This window comes from Nicotiana tabacum, chromosome 17 (assembly GCF_000715075.1).
Source record: "Nicotiana tabacum cultivar K326 chromosome 17, ASM71507v2, whole genome shotgun sequence".
In the NCBI taxonomy this organism is placed as follows: domain Eukaryota; kingdom Viridiplantae; phylum Streptophyta; class Magnoliopsida; order Solanales; family Solanaceae; genus Nicotiana; species Nicotiana tabacum.
Window position 1 is genome coordinate 53,748,217 of NC_134096.1, and position 11,393 is coordinate 53,759,609.

Genomic DNA, 11,393 nt, shown 5'->3' on the forward strand with positions numbered 1-11,393 from the left:
GCATGTCCCTCGGCAGTGTACACGATACTCTGGATTGGGTCGTACGACCTCGGCAGAAATCATGCTTAATAATAATAATAATTACACGATAGTTGGACAGTTTATTGAAACTTGTAAAGCTATTTGATAAGTTGAAAATTTATTGAAATTGAATTGCAGCTTGTAAAGCTATTTGATAAATTGGAAATTTTATTGAAATTGAAGGATTTAATTAATAGATTGGAAATTGTTGCATTTGAACGATTTTTATTATTTCTGCTAATTGAATAAAACTATTGTTAACTCTATGAATCATGCTGATTTGAATAATTATAATTTATTCAATTTATTATTATTGACCCTTAATGAGTGTCAAAGTCGGTCATCTCGTCTCTACCACTTCGAGATTAGGCTTGATAATTACTGGGTACACGTTGTTTACGTACTCATGCTACACTTTTTGTGCAGGATCTGGGACAAATATTAGTGGAAGACCTATCATCGCACATCCTCGTTATCCAGGGGCGTAGTGGTGAGCTGCCTTTCTGAGCCGTCCTGCAGCTACCATTGCCTCTTCTTTTATTATTAATTATGTCTATTTTCATTTCAGACAGTATTTGTAGTTTTGTATAATCTACTAGATGCTCATACACTTGTGACACTAGGTCTTGGCACACACATTGGTAGAATTTGGTGTCTTATTATTTTTCTTGAATTTATATTTTATCGATATATGTTTAATTTATTAGTTGGCTTGTCTAGCTGTAGTGTTGGGCGTTATCACGACCTATAGGTAAAATTGGGTCATGACATATACGGACCTATTGTGGACTCATGCTATTTTAATTTGACTAGATGTTTTCCAAAACATTAATTTATATTGCTCGCTCCAATATTAATTAGTTTAGTACTCTCCTTATAGGTTCCCAAGATTGATCGCTCAAACAATTGGTGGTAATACTCTACTTCATTTTTTTAAAGAATCAGTACTTCACTTTTTAGTTATTAAGGTTATTCCAGTTTGAACACTGCATTAACAAACGCTAATGCCAGCACAACTTCTTTATGTTATTATGAATGCTCTAAGCAATTGTCTATTTGAAATGACACAATAAATCACAATAGAAACCACGAGATCTGTTACCATTATATTATTTTTCTTCATCAATCTAATCATCTCAGGCTCAGTCCAAATAGCGGCTGAAATAGAATTATCGAAACAATGATTACCTATTAGCAAGGTACCAAAATACTAATCCGATTGGATTATGAAAGTTTTAGTTATTCGAAGGGGTACAATAATACCATACAAAAACCAAAGGCACGAAGGTATTTTCAGAACTCTTATATTAGTTGATGAAGAGGTAATACCTTTTTACATTTATAATCTATACTTTACTAATTTATATTGCCTTTATTTATGGCATAAAATTTTGTTGCATCTTTAATAGGGGGGACAAAGATCCAAGCAACTCTTTTCAATAAGCATGTAGAGAAGTGGAAGGACTTCTTTGAACTAAAGAAGAGTTGCTATATTATCAATGGCCGCCTAGATCATGTCAATCCAAACTACTCCGTTCACAAAGAAGTTACTGACAACATTGTTATCAAGGAATCCGAAAAAGCCATTTCCACCCAAAAATTCTCAAATGGATTTTTATTATTAGAAGAGGCGAAAAAGTTAATCTGATGGCACTATCTTTGGTAACTCTTTATAGGAATAAACAAAATATTTTTGTGCATAAATACTACTCCTATATACTTATCGTTGCTTCTAATGTTGGAGAAGGACGTAGCACGAGAAGAGAGATAATAGTTACAAATGAAGGGTACATTAAAGTTACGCACATTTCAATGAAAAACTATCATTTCACGTATTATATAGACAACGAAATGCAACTAATATGATTTATAATTGAAAACACATGTTTGATCTTATAGCTATCACTTTACGGGGAGATTTGTCACGACTCAAAATTCAACTAGTCGTGATGATATCTAATCCAACCCACTAGGTAAGCTAATTGATAATAACTCAATTCCAATAAAATTTAATGAGAAAATAAATAAAGAAAAATATTTGAATCTTATACATTTTTCAAGGACTGGTAGCACAAATCATGAGCTTCTAAGATTAGAATTTACAAAGCTGGTATGAAATAAATACATCAGTTGTTCGAAATGTACATGAACAGATTTTTATGAATCTAAGGATACCATGAACAAGAGGCAGCTACTACTGGAATACAAGTACATCTTCAATTCCAACTCCCGTTGATCACATCAACATCAACAACCAACATCTGCACGCAAGGAGCAGAAATGTAGTATGAGTACAACTGACCCCATGTACTCAATAAGTAACAAACCTAACCTTAGGTTGAAAGTAGTAACGAGTTAGAATAAAGGTCGGAGTCCGACACCAATAGCCAACAACAGTTCATAACAACATAATGAAAGTTGTAAAAGAAGTAATTCAGAGATAAAATGCTCGTTCACAGTTCTAGAAAAATAGGCCCGCTTTTCAAGTTTATCAGTGAAAACTAAATCTTTTATCGAAAATGCAAAAATATGAGTATGTTTGAAAACTGTGATTTCTTTTTTTTTTTTTTCCCAAAAGGCTTTCAACAGGTAAATGTTTCATTTTCACATGGCATGAGGGAAATACATCTTTATGCCTATATGTCAATGTATGTATGCCAACTGTAATACCATGCATACTCTCTATGCTTCAATGCACTCAGTCCTCCCAATCACTCAATCCTCCCAGTCACTCAATTCTCATAACCACTCAGTCCTCACAGTCACTCAGTCCTACTAATCACTCGGCACTCAAACACTCGGCACTCTCATTCAGTAGGTATCTATGCTCACTGTGGGCGTGTAAATACTCCGAAGGGGATCCTTCAGTCCAAGCGCTATAACAAGCAAATCATGGCATAAATCAGTGAAACACGTTACGGCATACATCCTGCTCCCATCATAAATCAATACAACATGCTGCGGCGTGTAGCCCGATCCCATAAACATCCTCACCATAAGGCCCTCGGCCTCACTCATTCATCAATCTCTCCAATAGCTCGGGCTCTCAATGCCATAAAAAATCAGCCCAAAAATAATGATGTGATGTATCAATATATAGCAACATAGACTGAGATATGCTATGCATATGAATGCGTATGACTGAGTATGTAAATGCAATGTAAGAAGGTAACTCAACAACATAAATGACCTCAGTGGGTCCCAACAAGATAAGCATTTAGCCTAGACATGATTTCTAACATGGGTCACAACTCAATAGCTCTAATACATAGAGATTTCATGGTTACGGATAAGATCGTGTTACTACACGGCACCAAAGGAATAATAGAGACACAATTCACATGGTGTACGCCCACACGCCCGTCACCTAGCATGTGCGTCACCTTAACACCAAACACATAACACGTAATTCGGGGTTTCATACCCTCAACACCAAGTTTAGAAGTGTTACTTACCTCGAACAAGCCGATTCCAATACCGAGCAAGCCAAACGATACTTCAATAATTCCATTCCGCGTGTACCAATATCTGAACCGCTCGAAACTAGCCAAAAGCAACTCAAATACATCAAATAAAGCCGAGGGAAACAATTCCAAATGATAGAGGTTGAGTCTTTAATCAAAAGCCCAAAACCGGCAAAAAAGTGAAATTCGGGCTCGCGCCTCGAAACCCGATGAAACTAATAAAATCCGATAATTCATTTAATTACAAGTCCAACCATACTATTTTCGCTCAAATCCGACTCTGAATCAATGTTCAAAACTCGAAAATTCGCTTTATGAAGATTTAGACAAAAAACCCCAATTTCTCTCTTGAAACCCTCGGTCAAATGCCAAAAAATGAAGATAGATTCATGATATAAAATCAAAAATATGTAGAGAATACTTATCCCAATCCACATGGAAAAAATTGCTTGTAGAATCACCTCAATCCGAGCTCCCAACTCAAAATATGACCAAATAAACAAACTCTCGATATTAAAATTTTTTTTTGCCCAACTGTTCTGCCTCCAATAGATTCCTTGTGAAATTTCAGTCAAGATAGGCTTTTGAATCACCCACTTTGGTCTTAAAATGAGGGAGATATGATGTTTTGATGTTTTAAATAAATTCTGTAAATTTAAGGGATAAAAAATAACATTTTCGTAATTATTTTACACCAGAAAATCAGCAACGAAAGAATTTTCGTTTTAGCACCCAAAACTCATTCGGAACTTTCCAGACACAAACCATATATGCGTTTCAATCATAAAATATGGTACGAACATGCTCGTGCACTCAAAATACCGAAATGTGGTCATCTTGACCCGATATTGACCATGGTCAAACTCCAAATTCTTAATTTAACTAATTTCTCAACCATTAACCCAAAACACACCCGAGTCCCTCGGGATCCCATTCAATAATACCAACAAGTCTTAAAACACGATACGAAGTTATTCGAAACTTGAAATCACATCAAACAACATAAAAACCACGAATCGTACCTCAAATCAAACATAAAAAACTTTGAACTTTCAAAACTCGCCCTGAACCACATCAAATAAATCCGAAATGAATTAATATTTTCCACACAAGTCCCAAATGACATAACAAAGCTATTCAAATTCCCGGAACCACAATCCGAGCCCGATATCATCAAAGTCAACTCTCGGTCAAACTTATGAACTTTCCAAACTTTTAAATTTCCAACTTTCGCCAATTAGTGCCGAATCCTTCTAGAGACATCCAAAAGCAAATCTGGGCATACGCCCGAGCCCAAAATCAGCATTCGGACCTAACAGAACCATCAAAACTCTAATCCAAGGTCAAATACTAAAAAGTCAAACTTGATCAACTCTTTCAATTTAAAGCTTTCTAGTTGAGAATTATTCTTCCAAATCAATTGCGAATAACTTGAAAATCAAAACTGACCATTCACACAAGTCATAATACATCATACAGAGCTACTCATATCCGTAAATTACCGAGCAAAGTGCAAATACTCAAAACGACCGATCGGGTCATTACAAGATTTTGCTGAAAATGACGGTGAAATACTTGAAAAGATGAAATATGATAAACCTATATCCTTGGCTTTTGTGATGTTAGAGTCTCAATTTACAAAGGTATGCACCAACAATTGTCTTTATTTATTTATCATGCTTTATGGACCGAAACTATTCTAAATAATTGTCCCTTATCTAACTAGGAAATTTCGGAATATCAACTATTCCTGTCAGCAGTGTGCTAATCAATCTAACAATCCAAAGGCAACATAACTCCGAAATTGGTACTTATTATAATACTATTGCATTAGTAGTTATGTATATAGTTCTGGTATTATCAACTCCTGAAAATTTAGAAAGAGATCCAACAAACAAATTAAAGAGATAATAGAGGTTAATATACTTAATTTTATTGTTAATTAATGTTAAAAGATGAATTTCTTAATATATGTGAAAAAATTTAAAAACAAAATTAAGTGGGACTAGAGGGAGTAATACATAGTAATAATATTAGATTCATGCAATAGTACAGAACTTAAAGCCTCCCAGGCCCCAGAATTTGTTACAATTTAACTTCTGCATTACCGTGTACATTTGATCAAAAACAATAAAAACGAAGTCCATCTTTTTACACATTAAGCATCACGAAATAGCAGTAGTATAGTAGCTACACCATTCAAATCATTTTTCCTCTTAGACTACAGGACCCTTAAAGTATCAACCTTTACAACATAATTTTTTCTTACTGACTTCTTTTATTATTTTAAAAAACTTTACTGTAAAATATTTAAAGAATACACTAGAAAATGATAAGCATGCTCCTCTTTTAAGTTTATTCCTTCTCACAGCATTCGATTATACAATTATTAACAGTAAGTTTTTCATCTGTAAACCAGTGCCAGCATGGTAAAAATATTACATGTAATACGAGCAACTACTCAGTTTATTCTAAATGACTTTCTCTCCTACTCTTAATGTGTTGTTAATCCTTTCCCCCCTTCATAACGTACTGTCTTGGGTATGATTGTGTAAGTATGGACATAACCTGCAACTATTTTCCTGTTACTATAATTGTACTTCTATTAGTATCCCAACCTAATTGCTCATACGTCTATGATTCTATTATAGTTGCATACCCATGAGACTACCACTTAGTTACGTGCTTTTGTGTATAGTTTTCGTGTAACACATCTACAATCGTGGTGTCTACATCTTTTCTCATTTTTCTGATTATTATTTAATCAATATTTTGATGTGTTAATTATTTTCTCCTACAAATAGATGATACATATTAATAATATTTGCTAAAATACAGGCTTGATTCCATGAAGGCGGAAAATAAAGATATTGCATTAATATCAAGTAAAGCCATGAAAAACATCAAAGAAGTGAAGTTAGTTGATATTATGGATGGCTTACTTACGGATGCGTATGTAACTTCCTACAAACATCTTCTTAATATACATATTTTATAATTTGTGTAGAATATAATCTAATATATTGGTTACTGTTTGTGTGCAGGAAATATATGACAAGTTCAAGGCAAAGATCACAGACATTATAAATAAAGATGAGGCATTGTATTCTTCTTGTAAAAAATGCTTCAAGGGAATTGATGTTATAAAACATACGGCAACTTGCAGCAACTGTAACATAGAAATAGTTGATTATGAAAGGAGGTGAGATTGAAAAAGTCTATAATTATTTTATTTTAAATGAACAGTTATGAATTTTTTATTAACCCCAACTATTTTAAATATTGCTTAAGAGTTGAAGTTTGCGCTGCAGAACCACGTGGTCGTGTTATATTTTTGGACGCAACAAAATATTTGTTTGGTTGTGATGTCAAAGAGTATATTCAATCAATCTCCGCGAAGGTCTGAATTTCAATCAAAGGAAGATACGTTGCATAAATTTTTATTTAATTATAACATTAATTCCAAACGTATTATTATTCTTAAATTGTGTAGAAGGAAGAGTCTAAGTACTATCGCAAGTTGGTGTTGAGTAAAGATAAAGAATTTATTTTTCTTGTCAAGATTGACAAGAAAAATGAAAATTCAGGAAGGAGTTTAATTGCTCAAGAGATACATGAACTTGAAGATGTTACCGCACTCGAAGTTGAGGAAGAAGATAAATCAGCAACGAAACTAAGGAAGAGGTCAAAAAGAAACAATGAAGATCAGCGTCCGATCACTAATAAAAAAATTAAAGATGAAAAAAAAATAGTGGTCTTTCTTTATAGTGAAAGAAAGTATGAAATACTTTTATTTGCCAAGTTGTATTTGTGAAAGTATTGTCGTATGCCGTCAACTTAATTTTTTTTTTATTCGTTATGTAAAAAAACAATTTGTGCTGGCAGAGCTTTCAATTTAATTTGCATTCTTCACTACATTATTTTCAACCATAATTCTTCTAATACTTTTAATCGTACCCATTTTTACAGATTATCTAATCTATATTTACATACAAAGGCAATTATTCAATCGAAAAAGGCGTTAAGGCAATACATATTATAGGTATATATTTAGCTAAATAATTCATGGTTATTATAAATATAAGTATCAACTACTGAAATAGTAATATCATATGAAACAGGATATCGTTAGCTTTAAGCAAAAAGCCTGTTGAGGTACGAACAATAAAAAATATTACTTTATATTCTCTCGACTATTATGCAATTTAACTAATTCAATCGTGACAAACCCCAACACAAATAACAGGCAGATTTTACCAACTTGTTTTTATTGATATTACCATAAGATTTTCTCAATTACTAATATAGTAACGTAATAAATTTGACAGGAAACAAATGAAAAACAATTGCATATCTAACGTACTCGATAAAGATGGAAATAATACTACCAAGTTGATGGACCATTCAGGTGAGGGAATTTATACCTTAAATAAAATTAAATCACTATGTTATGATCAACTATCCCTAAAAAACATTACATACGTTATTTAATTTTTTTATTTTTAAATTTATTGTTACATAATTTACGCTTTCCGATTAGGGGTTCGTATCAAAATGTTCATATACAATATAGATCATTTATACGTGCATATATATATATATATATATGTGTGTGTACCGACGCGTCCGGTCGTTTTGAGTGTTGTAGTCCCGTTCCCCTATTTTCTGATCATTTTGTGCTTTACTGTTGTTTTATTACTGTTGGTTCGGGTCCGGAAGGATTTCAGAATAAATTGAGACACTTAGTTTTTACAATTGAAAGTTTAATTGGAAAAGTTGACCTAATGTTGACTTATGTGTAAACGACCGCAGATTCGAGTTTTGAGGGTTCCGTTAGCTCCGTTGAGTGATTTTAGACTTAGGAGCGTATCTGAATTGTGATTTTGAGGTCTGTAGTAGAATTAAGCTTGAAATGGCGAAAGTTGGAATTTTGGAAAAGTTTGATCGGGGGTGAACTTTTTGATATCGGGGTCGGATTGGATTTACGGAAGTTGGAGTAGGTTTGTGGTGTCATTTGTGACCTGTGTGCAAAATTTGAAGCAAATCGGACGTGGTTTGATTGATTTTGGCATCGATGGTAGAATTTAGAAGTTTCAAAGTTCATTAGTCTTGAATTGGGTGCGATTCGTGTTTTTGATGTTGTTTGAGGTGATTTGAAGGTTAGACTAAGTTCACATGATGTTTTAGGACTTGTTTGAAGTCCCGGGGGCCTCGGGTTGATTTCGGGTGATTAACGGATCAAGTTTTGAACTTAAAGAGTTGCTAAAGATTTGCAGCTGCTGGTGTAATCGCACTTGCAGAGTGGTCACCACAGATGCGAGCTCAGTGAAGCGAGAAGGGGACCGCAGAAGCGTCCAGGAAGGATCTAGGCAGAGGTCGCATGTGCGAGGGTTGATTCGCGTGCAAGGCCACAGGTGTTGTGCATTTGGCGCAGAAGCGGAAGTGGAGAGGGGGGTGGTTCCGTAGAAGCGAAGTTGTGGCTCGCAGAAGCGAGCCCGCAAGAGCAGGACTTTTGTCTGCAAGAGCGGAACCCATCGCAAAAGCGGGTGTTTTGGTAGCACCCATAAGTTGGCCGCAGGTGCGAAAAGCCTGGGCAGAATATAAATGTTGGGTTTCGAGGTTTTTATCATTTCTTGACTTTGCAAACTCGGAATTGGGCAATGTTTGAGGGAGATTTCGAAGGGATTCTTGAGGTAAGTCACTTGTGGTTCAATTTCTGCAATAATTATGATTCCTCATTATTTTTTTCACCCAGTAGGCGTGTTTTTGATGTGTAATTTTGGGGTTTAAGGCCAAGGAATTATAGAGTATAATTTGGGGATTTGGGTGACGAATTGGTGTTCGATTTTTATAAAAATCATATGGATGGACTCGTTGATGGATGTATTTTCGGTTTTTGTGAGTTTCGTTGAATTACGAGACGTGGGTCCGGGGGCCGATTTGAACCAATTTTGGATTTTTGAGTTATAACTTCGTAAATTCTTATAGAATTGATTCCTTAGCATGTGTTGATTGTATTGTATTGATTGTGGCTAGATTCGAGACGTTCAGAGGCCGATTTGTGAGGCAATGGCGTATTGGCGTAGGGGTTCTTCTCGGATTGAGGTAAGTAATAGTTCTAAATCTGGTTCTGTACATATGAAACTCCGGATTTTATGTTGTATGATAGATTTAGAGGTGACGCGTATGCTAGGTGACGAGTGTGTGGGCGTACACTGTTGGAATTGGGATTTGGTCGATTCTTTGGAAATTATGAACTTGAATAGCTTGTTGCTAGCTCAATATTCTCCGTGTGTTATGGAAATTTAACTGCAATTCATGTTAAAAATCATGTTTAGGCTATGTGTTGATACTGTTGGAGCCCACAGAGCCCGCGTACATGTTGAATTACCCGTTATTTGCTGTTTGCACTCAGTTTCAGATTCTTCTTGTATATCATACCTCAGTCTCTATTATCCTTTGTTGATACATCATGTTATTGCTGTTTGAGCTGATTTTCATGACTTTTGCGAGCTCGAGAGACTATAGAGGTTGGTGACTAAGTTGGTGCCTGAGTGCCGAGCTGTGAGCGATACGTATATATATGTAGATCGGGTTGCACGCCGCAACAAGCCTCGGGGATGTATATGTGTGGATCGGGTTGCATGTCGCAACGAGCCTCAGTGCTGTATATATGTGGATCGGGTTGCACATCGCAACGAGCCTTATGGTTGTTTATATATTGATGGGATCAGGCTGTATGCCGCAACGATATAGCACTTGGGCTGAAGGATCCCCTCCGGAGTTTGTACACCCCTAATGAGCGCAAGTACCTATTGAGTACGAGTATGGTATGCCGAGTGTTGAATGCCAAGTACTGAGTGCCGAGTGCTGAGACATTGAGAGAGGTTTAGTGACTGTTGCTTTGAGAGGATACTCTTGATGCAATTTTTGTTGCACTTAGCTTCCATATATCATTGTCTGGAAGTTTTCTTGAAGATGGGATATTCTACTTTACACAAATTTGATATGAGATAACTGATTGTGCCTAAATTGTCGAAATTTGAAGCATGCCTATTTTCTTATGTTGAAAATTTCTGAAAAACTAAACCACAACTGTGTAGGTCGTCACTATCTTCAGTTCTTTATTTAGTATTATTACTTACTAAGTTGGTTGTACTCACGCTACACCCTGTACCTCGTGTGCAGATATAGGTACTTTCAGTTACGACGGCTGTTGAGTGAGGAGTCGAGCTCTCGGAGACTATCGAGGTAACTACATGGCGTTCGCAGGCCTTAACTCTCCTTCATTATCTTTATTTGTATTTCAGTTCTTACTTCTTAGACATTGTAGTAGACTGTATCCCAGTATAGATACTCATGTACTCGGTGACACCCCGCTTTTGGGAGAGATTTGTATTGCGTTGTGAATTTATTTTTGTTTTTAAAAGGTTTTCTTAAATATTAACTGTTTATGTAAAATTTTCAAATCTTTTGTTGTGTTGAGCTAGTTGAGTAGTGGCTTGCCTAGTTCCACGATAGGCGCCATCACGACAACTGATTTTTGGGTCGTGATAATATAAAGATGTGACTATTTGGGATGATGTTGTATTGAGGATATAGGGTCGGATTTGTGTTCCCAATGTGGATGGGCTACGTGCGTTGATTCTTCAAGAGGCCCATAATTCACGGTATTCCATTCATTCGAGTGTCGCGAAGATGTATCATGACTTGAAACAACACTATTGGTGGAGGAGAATGAAGAAGGACATAGTGGGGTTAGAGACCGGGTGGATTTCATCAGAGGTTAGAGTTTCTAGAGTGGAAGTGGGAGCGGATCACCCTGGATTTCGTAGTTGGGCTCCCACGGCCTTCGAGGAAGTTCGATGCTATTTGGGTAATTGTGGATTGGCTAACCAAGTCCGCGCA